This window comes from Mustelus asterias, chromosome 12 (genome assembly GCF_964213995.1).
Source record: "Mustelus asterias chromosome 12, sMusAst1.hap1.1, whole genome shotgun sequence".
Taxonomy (NCBI): Eukaryota; Metazoa; Chordata; class Chondrichthyes; order Carcharhiniformes; family Triakidae; genus Mustelus; species Mustelus asterias.
The window spans coordinates 13,991,256-14,002,455 of NC_135812.1; the positions used below are offsets into that span (position 1 = coordinate 13,991,256).

Here is an 11,200-nt window from a genome sequence, read left to right on the forward strand (position 1 = left end):
AAAGAGCTTGCATCCATACAATACATGATCACCAACTCAGGCTTAATGTTCAGTAAATTGCGCTTGAGGTGTGGCCAGTATCATAGACTGATGAAACACAGCAGGATCCCACAAAGAGGAAATGCAATGACAGCTGCAGGTACAGGAAGGATTGTAGACTAGGAGACCTCTGCTCACCCTTGTGAATGGTGTCTTTTCACATCTGTCTGAGGTGGAGATGCCGGCGTTGGACTGGGGTGGGCACAGTAAGAAGTCTCACAACACCAGGTTAAAGTCCAACAGGTTTATTCAGAATCACGAGCTTTCAGAGTGCTGCTCCTTCATCAGGTGAGTGGAGGTTAGTTCACAAACACGGCATATATAGGCAAAGACACAAAAGAACAAGTTGTTCTTTTTATTCATCTTTTATGGGACGTGGGTGTCGCTGGCTGGGCCCAGCCCTTATTGCCCATCCCTAACTGCCCTCCATTTCAGAGGCTCAACCACCATTGCTGTGGGTCTGGAGTCACATGTAGGCCAGACCGGGAAAGGACAGCAGATTTCCTTCCCTAAAGGACATTAGTGAACCAGATGGGTTTTTACGACAATCGACAATGGTTTCACCGTTATCAGTAGATTCTTAAAATAATTACAGATTGGAATGTGAAGAATGGTTGGGATGTGAGTCTTTACAGGTAATCAGATCTTAAGAGGTACAAACAATGTGCATGGAGAGAGGGATAATCACAGGTTAAAGAGGTGTGAGTTGTCTCAAGCCAGGACAGTTAGTAGGATTTTGGGAACCCAGGCAGTTTGGCAGTATCTGTCTGAACAGCAGGATCGAGCTTCAGTTTAAACCTCCTCTCCGAAAAATAGAATTCATGATGAATGTCCACCTTTTCTGCCAGGGAGGGAATTTCCAGGAGCATGCCACTCAGCTGGGGTATCAACTAGGATGGTTCATCAACGGCTGGAGCAGCCCAAACCAGCAGAGTATTGTCCGGGTGGGGAAAACACCTCTCTGTGTGATGTCGCACTCCTCCAACTATTGCACAGATACATGTGGGCTGTGTGTTCATTATGAAGGGGGTGGGGGGTGGAAATCAGGGGCAGGACAGGAGGAAGATTGACCTCTTGGCCTTCCAACATGGAAGGAAATTCTGCTTAATGAGCTAATCTAATGTTTCAGAAAGAGATCCATAAATCCTCCACGAATAATCTATTTGCTTCAATTCTAGCCTCATTTGCATTCCTAATGGCCATGCCTTCAGTTTCTGGGACCCTAAGTTCTGTATTTCCCTCCCTAAATCTAATCGTTTCTCTCATTCCCTTTGCCCCATTAAGCTGCACCTTAATAACCATCTATTTAACCAAGCTTCTGGCCAGATTCCAGCTCCTATCTTCTATGCTTTCTCTACTTGCGGGGGGGGGGGTGAACGGGATCAAAGGTTATCTTGACCTTTTGGCTAAGATCAAGTGTAGTATCGACCTGCTGTGCTTGGGTGAGGCCATTAGGTTACATTTTAGCTTAATTTGAAGCAATTTTTAAAAGCGGCATCTCGGCCTTTTGGCTAAGATGCAAATGAGATCAAGCCTTGGAGGAGGTGCAATGCCTACTCCAATCAGCTTGGATCATGTAGATCAAGCCCAAGACAGGAGGTGAGAGCCCTGTCTTGTCAGCTTGGATCGGGAATGTCCCAACTTGTTGAGACCCTGAATTGGACTTAATTCGATTGAATTGGATTTTTAAAAAATCAAAGGTTATGGGGAGAAAACAGGCTTAGAGAATTGAGTCGGCCAATCAGCCATGATCGTGATGAATGGCCGAGCAGGCTCGAAGGGCCAAATGGCCTCCTCCAGCTCCTATCTTCTATGTTTTCTATATCTCATTATGATAAAAGTTCTGGAGAAAGATCACAGACTTGAAACATTAGCCAAAAACTTACCATAACAGAAACTTCCGTTGGCCTCGAGCAGGATTTTACGATCTCACCCGAGAGAGGCCATAAAATCATAGAATCCTACAGTGCAGAAGGAGGCCTTTCAGCCCATCAAGTCTGCACCGTCCACAATCCCACCCAGGCCCTATCCCCATAACCCCATGCACTTACCCTAGCTAATCCCCCTCACACAAAGGGTTAATTTAGCATGACCAATCCGCCTAACCCGCACATCTTTGGACCGTGGGAGGAAACCGGAGCACCCGGAGGAAACCCACGCAGACACGGGGAGAATGTGCAGACTCCACGCAGACAGTGACCCGAGCCAGGAATCGAACCCAGGTCCCTGGCACTGTGAGGCAGCAGTGCCACCATGCCGCCCATTAACTCTGCTTCCCTCTTCACAGATGCTGCCTGACCTGCTGAGTATTTCCAGCACTTTCTGCTTATTGTTTGGATCTCCAGCATCCGCAGTGTTCCCAATATCTCCTTATGTGGCTCACTCACAAATACTGCTTGCTAACACTGTGCAGTGATTGAAGATGTTTCACTGTGTTCAAGGCACAATATAAATACAAGTTGTGCTTTTTATTCATCTTTTATGGGACGTGGGCGTCGCTGGCTGGGTCCAGCACTTATTGCCCATCACTAATTGCCCTCCATTTCAGAGGGTCAACCACATTGCTGTGGGTCTGGAGTCATATAATAGGCCAGCCCAGGTAAGGATGGCAGATTTCCTTCCCTCAAGGACATTGGTGAATCAGATGGGTTTTTCCGCCAATCGATTTATGGTCATCAGTAGATTCTTAATTCCAGATGTTTTTTTTTTATTGAATTCAAAGTCCACCATCTGCCATGGTGGGATTCGAACCCGCGTCCCCAGAGCTCTCTGGATTCTAGTCTACTAGTCTCATCTGGAAGACACCACCTCCAACATAGAATCATAGAATCCCTACAGTGCAGAAGGGGCGGCACGGTAGCACAGTGGTTAGCACTGCTGCTTCACAGCTCCAGGGACCTGGGTTCGATTCCCGGCTTGGGTCACTGTCTGTGTGGAGTTTGCACATTCTCCTCGTGTCTGCGTGGGTTTCCTCCGGGTGCTCTGGTTTCCTCCCACAGTCCAAAAATGTGCGGGTTAGGTTGATTGGCCATGCTAAAATTGCCCCTTAGTGTCCTGGGATGTGTAGATTAGAGGGATTAGTGGGTAAAATATGTAGGGATATAGGGGTAGGGCCTGGGTGGGATTGTGGTCGGTGCAGACTCGATGGGCCGAATGGCCTCTTTCTGTACTGTAGGGCTTCTATGATTTGACAATACCACTACGCCACCACCTTCCTATGTTTTTAGTCATTTTTTGAGATCCCCTACAAAAGTAATAAACCACAATGCTCAGCGTTATATCCATCAACTGAACCAGCCGGAGAAAACGTCTGGGTGAATTTTCCTTCCTTGGAGATTTTGGGTGGGATTCTCCGCCCTCGCTGGCCTGAAAACCGGAGATTCCTGCTCAACTTCAATGGACCTTCACAGGTTCACCCTCCACACCCCCCAACTCACTGCCCCACTAGAATTCCAGTGGCTGGCGGAAATGGGAGAATTCCAGCCATTATCTGTGCTTCCTTCACAACACTTTCTGTTGGAGGGAGCAGGTTTCAGTGAAGCAAGTTAATTCCTTCATTCCACAGGGCCCTCGGATTTGTGACAGTCAATACAAATATGTTATCAAAGTAAATCAGTCAACAAGGCAATTTTAGTACTTCGCACCATTCATTTCCTCGGAAACACAGGACAAAGGACAAGTACCTTAAAATCTTTGGGTAGAGACCCGGAGGAGTTGTAAATCAATTATGGGAATGTCCTCAGAGAGCTCGCTGGGCAGGATCAGGAGGATAAAATTTACATTGAATGCAAACTGGCACAAACCACTTGGGATTGCGAGTCAAACTCTTACCAAGAACCAGCATTAACTGACGTTGTTTGTCTGTATGTTTTAAGCAGTGAATCCTGATGACTTCACCAGTGGTGAGTATACTGGATTTTAACAGTGTGAAAGGAGTTAGTTCAGCGTCAGTAATAGTTCAGGGGGGGAACCACTTTCAACATCAGAACAGACCCACCCAACTTCAGTCTCAAAATATGAACATTATAAAGTAGAAATAAAAGCAAATATGGATTCTTGGCAACAAAGAACAAAGAACAGTACAGCACAGGAAACAGGCCCTTCGGCCCTCCAAGCCTGTGCCGCTCCTTGGTCCAACTAGACCAATCGTTTGTATCCCTCCATTCCCAGGCTGCTCATGTGACTATCCAGGTAAGTCTTAAACGATGTCAGCGTGCCTGCCTCCACCACCCTACTTGGCAGCGCATTCCAGGCCCCCATCACCCTCTGTGTAAAAAACGTCCCTCTGATATCTGAGTTATACTTCGCACCTCTCACCTTGAGCCCGTGACCTCTCGTGATCGTCACCTCCGACCTGGGAAAAAGCTTCCCACTGTTCACCCTATCTATACCCTTCATAATCTTGTACACCTCTATTAGATCTCCCCTCATTCTCCGGCTTTCCAAGGAGAACAACCCCAGTCTACCCAATCTCTCCTCATAGCTAAGACCCTCCATACCAGGCAACATCCTGGTAAACCTTCTCTGCACTCTCTCTAACGCCTCGACGTCCTTCTGGTAGTGCGGCGACCAGAACTGGACGCAGTACTCCAAATGTGACCTAACCAGCGTTCTATACAGCTGCATCATCAGACTCCAGCTTTTATACTCTATACCCCATCCTATACATTTCGAATATTGTAATTTCTTTATTTTACCCTGGGTGCAGGAGATTATGATGTGGAGATGCCGGCGTTGGACTGGGGTAAACACAGTAAGAAGTCTCACGACACCAGGTTAAAGTCCAACAGGTTTATTTGGTAGCAAATACCATAAGCTTTCAGAGCGCTGCTCCTTCGTCAGATGGAGTGGAAATGTGCTCTCAAACAGTGCACAGAAACACAAAATCAAGTTACAGAATACTGATTAGAATGCGAATCCCTAAAGCCAGCCAGGTCTTAAAGGTACAGACAATGTGGGTGGAGGGAGCATCAAACACAGGTTAAAGAGATGTGTATTGTTGACACACGACAGCGCAGAGTCGCTGAGCAGAAACTGATAGCCAAGTTCCGCACACATGAGGACGGCCTAAACCGGGATGTTGGATTTATGTCACATTATCAGTAACCCCCACAGCTTGCCTCCTGAGCTTGCAGATTCTCACTAGCTGTTCTGTCTGGAGACAATACACATCTCTTTAACCTGTGTTTAATGCTCCCTCCACCCATATTATCTGTACCTTTAAGACCTGGCTGGCTGTAGGGATTCGCATTCTAATCAGTATTCTGTAACTTGATTTTGTGTCTCTATGCCCTGTTTGAGAGCACATTTCCACTCCATCTGACGAAGGAGCAGCACTCCGAAAGCTTATGGTATTTGCTACCAAATAAACCTGTTGGACTTTAACCTGGTGTTGTGAGACTTCTTACGTTGTTAAACTTCTTACAGGAGATTACGACAGTGCAATTGGCCGGTTAGCTCAGATGGTTTGAGTGTCGTGCCAATAACGCCAAGGTGTGGGTTCAATCCCCGTACTGGCTAAAGGCAATTACTTGTACGGGGTGGCACAGTGATGAGGGTGGCACAGTGGCACTGCGCTTAGCACTGCTGCCTCACAGCGCTAGGGACCCGGGTTCGATTCCCGGCTTGGGGTCACTGTCTGTGCAGAGTCTGCACATTTTCCCCGTGTCTGCGTTAGTTTCCTCCAGGTGCTCCAGTTTCCTCCCACAGTCTAGAAGTAATGCTGGTTAGGTGCATTGGCCATGCTAAATTCTCCCTCAGTGTACCCGAACAGGTGCCGGAGTGTGGGGACTAGGGGATTTTCATGGTTACTTCATTGCAGTGTTACTGTAAGCCTTACTTGTGACACTAATAAATAAACCTTAAACAAGGGAAATTGATGGCGCAACTGGCAATGTCATTAGGCTGATCCTCGAGAGATTGGGTTCAAATCCCACCACTCCAGCAATGAATAAATCTGGAACTGAAAACCAGTCTCAGTAATGGTGACCATGAAACTATCATATTTTGTCATTAAAAAACCCCACTGGGTTCACTAACATTCTTTAGGGAAGGAAATCTGCCGTCCTCACCTGGTCTGACCGACACGTGACTCCAGTCCCACAGTCATGTGGTTGACTCTTAACAGCCCACTAAAATAGAGTAACAAACCACTCAGTTTTGGGCAACAAATGCTGGCCGTGTTGCAGTGCACGTCCTGTGAAAAGAATGAAGGAAAAAAATGTCACCGTTCCACTTCATGGTGCCGATGTTATCACCGAGTTCTCACAGTCTGGGGAAGGCTAAAGCTGCACTCCCTCAATTTGACTCCAAACTCAGCTCCTACCTCAGAAGCCCGCCCCCTAGTGCACCGCTGTGGAAATTCTCCATTTCCCACATCAGTCCAACCTGTGGCCCCTCTGTTATGAAGGAACTTGCATTTATATAGCACCTTTCAGAACATCCCTAGGTATTTTGCAATTATTCACTATTTTTGAGAAGTGTAGTCACTATTAAAACTCAGGCAAATTCAGCAGCCAATTTTCGCAAAGTTTTTTTTTATTCATTCGTGGGACATGGGCGTCGCTGGCTGGGCCAGCATTTATTGCCCATCCCTAGTTGCCCTTGAGAAGGTGGTGGTGGGCTGCCTCCTTGAATCGCTGAAGTCCACGTGCTGTGGGTTGACCCACAATGCCGTTAGGGAGGGAATTCCAGGATTTTGACCCAGCGACTGCGAAGGAACGGCAATATATTTCCAAGTCGGGATGGTGAATGGCTTGGACGGGAACTTGCAGGTGGTGGTGTTCCCAGGGTATCTGCAGATACAAAGTAAGGTCCCACAAACAATACTGAGATAAGTAAAACCAATTCATCTGTTTCAATTATGTTGCTTGAGGGATAAATGTGGAACGGCACCCTAGGGCAAACTCCTCTATCCTTCTTTGAATACATGGGATATAGTAGACCCACCCAAAATCTAAGGTCTCATCTCAAAGCTGACAGCTCCAACAGTGCAGCACTCCGACAGTACAACACTGAAGTGTCAACTGGCAAGATTGGCAAGAACAGCAATTTAAAAAATGATATTGATGACAAATAATTATTCATTAAGAATTAAATGACTAGAGACTTGATCATTCTAACATAGAATCTTAGAATCCCTACAGTGCAGAAGGAGGCCATTCGGACCATCGAGTCTGCACTGACAACAATCTTACCTAAGCCATATACTTGTAACCCCATCCTACTAACCCCGCTGACACTAGGATCAATTTAGCATGGCCAATGCACCTAACCCGCACATCTTTGGAGTGTGGGAGGAAACCGGAGCACCCGAAGGAAACCCACGCAGACACGGGGAGAACGTGCAAACTCCACATAGACAGTGACCAGAGGCCAGAATCGAACCCAGGTCCCTAGCGCTTTGTGGCAGCAGGGCAGCATGGTGGCACAGTGGTTAGCGCTGCCGCCTCACAGAGGCAGTGATCCGGATTCGATTCCCAGCTTGGGTCACTGTCTGTGTGGAGCTTGCACGTTCTCCCCGTGTCTGCGTGGGTTTCCTCCCCGGGTGCTCCGGTTTCCTCCCACAGTCCAAAGATGTGTGGGTTAGGTGCATTGGCCGTGATAAATTGACCCTTAATGTTCCGGGGTGCGTAGGTTAGAGGGATTAGCAGGGTAAATATTTGAGGTTATGGGGATAGGGCCCGGTTGGGATTGTTGTCGGTGCAGGCTTGATGGGCCGAATGGCCTCCTTCTGCGCTGTAGGGATTCTATGATTCTCAACTATTGTGCCACCCTTTACCCTCATATCATTGCTAAATCTGGGGCGTCACAGAACCAGTGCATTTATCCTGTGAAACCCAGGAAATACAGAATTAAAAGAGTGCGCATAGCCCATGACGCTTACAAAGTCAATAAGAACAAGGTATCATTTAACCCATTACATCAGAGAATGGCTAAAGCCCTCTTTACCACTTATACATCCCCTTTGTGACGAATTGTAGTTGTGTCAGAATGAGCAGCATACACAGGGAAGCAAATGGCTTTAACTAAGCAAGTGAAAGATTTTCCATTGGAGACAGCAGAACAGTGAGACAGCGCAGAAAATCTTCCCTAAATATCATCACATCTGCAAAACAAGAATGGGAAAAGCTATGAGAGCTTGTAAAGCCCACCCCCTGCTGGTCCCCTGCTGTATTGCAGCCAGGTTCCCCTGTCACAAAAGATGCTGCCTCTGAAACCCATTCGAAGTCGAGTTTACAGTCAAACGATTGTCACCAATTATTATGGGTGTACTTATCGAGGTAAGATGCGGAAGAACCACAAAGTGGGCTTCTTAACTTGAACACTGGGAATACTTAATTATAGGTGTGCACAGTGGCACAGTGGTTAGCACAGCTGCCTCACAGCGCCAATAACTAACTCTACAGTCCAACAATGTGCCTTTTGCACTTCAGGGCGAATTTTAAGTTGATATTGCGGGAGTATTTTCATGGATTTTTATTAGGGCGTCACGGTGGCACAGCGGTTAGCACTGCTGCCTCACAGCTCCAGGAACCCGGGTTCGATTCTCGGCTTGGGTCACTGTCTTTGCTGAGTCTGTACGTTGTCTGCGTGGGTTTCCTCCAGTTTCCTCCCACATTCTGAAAGACGTGCTGTTTAGGTGCATTGGCTCTGCTAAATTCTCCCTCAGTGTAACCCGAACAGGCGGCGGAGGGTGGCGACTGGGGGATTTTCACAGTAACTCCATCGCAGTGTTAATGCAAGCCTACTTGCGACACTAATAAATAAACACTGTGCCACAGTCAGGACCTAGACTGCTTAATTAGGGTCCACCCTGGGAGGGGCTAGCCACACCTCAGAGGTCACAGGAAGGTAGGAGCAAGGGGAAGCCATTCGGCCCATCGAGCCTGCTCTGCCGTAGGGGCGGCACGGTAGCACAGTGGTTAGCACTGCTGCTTCACAGCTCCAGGGACCTGGGTTCGATTCCTGGCTTGGGTCGCTGTCTGTGTGGAGTTTGCACATTCTCCTCGTGTCTGCGTGGGTTTCCTCCGGGTGCTCCGGTTTCCTCCCACAGTCCAAAGATGTGCGGGTTAGGTTGATTAGCCGTGCTAAAATTGCCCCTTAGTGTCCTGGGATGCGTAGATTAGAGGGATTAGTGGGTAAAATATGTAGGGATATGGGGGTAGGGCCTGGGTGGGATTGTGGTCGGTGCAGACTCGATGGGCCAAATGGCCTCTTTCTGTACTGTAGGGTTTCTATGATTTCTATGATTACGATGATGGCTGATCATCCAAATCAATAGCCTAATCCTGCTTTCTCCCCATACCCTTTGGTCCCAATAGCCCCAAGTTCTATATCTTGCAGCCCCTTAGACGGCAGTACACACCTCAACACCCCCCCCTACAACATACATATATAACATCAGTAACCTGGGTTCAGGACCCTTGCAGATGATGCCAAGCTGGAAGGAGTCAATGACAGTCTTAGCAGACAGCTCAGGAAAGACAACATGTGAGAATGGGCTGTGAGGTTTAATGCTGAAGAGTGCAAAGTACAACGCAGAGCGAACCTCAGTCCATGAAAGATGTCAAAGTAGCTAAAGATGAAAGTTAACAGGAGCTGGGAGTCCCGGGAGATTTAAAACCCAGCAGATCCAACCAGCAAAGCCAATAAAATGTTGGAATTTCACAGTCAGAGGAAGCGGTGATCGAACACCAAGGGAGAATCATAGAATCCCTACAGAGCAGAAGGCCAATCGGCCCATCGAGTCTGCACCGACTCTCTGACAGAGCATCTTACCCAAGCCCTCTCTCCCGCCCTATCCCCATAACCCCACACATGGCTAATTACTACTCGGGACACTAAAGGGGCAATTTAGCATGGCCAATCCACCTAACCTGCACATCTTTGGAGTGTTAAAGTTTATTTATTAGTCACAAGTAAGGCTCACATTAACACTGCAATGAAGTTACTGCGAAATTCCCCTAGCCGCCACACTCCGGCACCTGTTCAGGCCTGTGTGAGGAAACCGGAGCACCCGGAGGAAACCCGGGCAGACCATACAAACGGTCGCCCGAGGCCGGAATCGAACCCATGCCCCTGGAGCTGTGAGGCAGCAGTGCTAACCACTGTGCCACCGTGGACAGTCAGAAAAATGTTGTCGCATGACCACAATTAATCCAAATGGGCAGCTGTCAAACGCTCTCATTTTTAGGCAGGATGTCCAAGTGGTAACCAGGAGCACCGGGTAAACATACCAGCAGTGACGTGCAAAAACTCCTGTGTGAAAAACTCTGCTGCAAAAAAAAATACAAAATACCCCAAATTCCAACAAAATTCCACCTGATCAACACCATGAAGGCTGGGAGGAAAGCTCAGACTGTAGCAGACTCCGGTGGGACCGTGGAGCCAATCACCATCTTTATCTAAAATACCCGACTGGGTGAGAAATAGAACGGAGAGGATCACAGACTAGGAATGGATCCCACTGGATTGTCTGTCTGTTGAAAGAATGGAAGGTGTGGCCAGACAGGCCACCTAAGATGGTGGTTTGCAAGAGCATGCTGGGATAATTGGACAAGAAACAGACAGGCTGCAGCCGCAAAATAAATTGGACAGAGATAAAGAGGCTGCAGCTGCAGGAGCCGGAATACACAGGATATGGGCCATCTCCAGGACAAAGGACACCTTCTGGTCAAACTGGGTTGTTTACCAGACATAGGGGCGCCTCAACCCCTTATTTGGGAAGGTATGTGACCTACGTGCCTCCAGCACCTGCAGGTATGGCTATTGGGGACACATGAGGTGTGGCTTTTGCTACCAAATAAGCCTGCTGGACTTTAACCTGGCGTTGTTAAACTTCTTATTGGGGACACACCCAGAGATTGGTGTGGCAGCACCCGACTGGACTTTATCGATCAGCGTGATCAAGTCCTGATCGATTGATTGGCAATGGCCAAAAGGGGCGCGAAACCCAACGGGGTATAAAGGGTGCTGCGCAACCAAGAATCTCTCTCTCTCTCTGACCCCACGAACGAGCTACAACAACGGTGACCATCGCCAGCAACGACCAGCACAAGGAGAGCCACCGCACCCGAGAAGGAAGGAAGACCAGAACCAGAGTGTCAGACCAAACCAAAAGGACTATAGAGACCAGCACACAGATAAAGGCCAATATCTG

General features: G+C 48.0%; 2 protein-coding genes across 5 annotated transcripts in view; one reads left to right on the plus strand and one right to left on the minus strand.

Moving 5' to 3' along the window:
- The window catches only part of exo5 (exonuclease 5), a 449,516-nt gene that overhangs the window by 391,680 nt on the left and 46,636 nt on the right, over positions 1-11,200 (minus strand). The window lies entirely within an intron of this gene.
- Positions 1-11,200, plus strand: part of LOC144501264 (rap1 GTPase-activating protein 2-like) — a 361,906-nt gene that overhangs the window by 341,838 nt on the left and 8,868 nt on the right. The window lies entirely within an intron of this gene.